This window comes from Garra rufa, chromosome 9 (genome assembly GCF_049309525.1).
Source record: "Garra rufa chromosome 9, GarRuf1.0, whole genome shotgun sequence".
Lineage (NCBI taxonomy): Eukaryota > Metazoa > Chordata > Actinopteri > Cypriniformes > Cyprinidae > Garra > Garra rufa.
Window position 1 is genome coordinate 27,937,377 of NC_133369.1, and position 297 is coordinate 27,937,673.

Consider the following 297-nt stretch of genomic DNA (forward strand, 5'->3'; position numbering starts at 1 on the left):
AAAACGAGTCACCCAGTAAACTAATAAAAAGACAAATGTGCAAAAAAAACGAATAAAATGTAACTAAAATGAAATTTGACAGTATTAATAAAAACCACAGTATGTTAATAAATCAAAACAACACTGATTTATTTGTCATAGTCTGTTCACTTCAATCACTGTAAGCCTGTGTGTAGAGGCGTGTCAAAAATAAAGCTTTCCTCTTTTCATTGGCTGCTTGTTCTTTGGGGCGTGGCCTATGTAGCTGATTGATAAAGCGGACTGAGCGCACACTTCTCCAGGCTTTTTACCGCGACA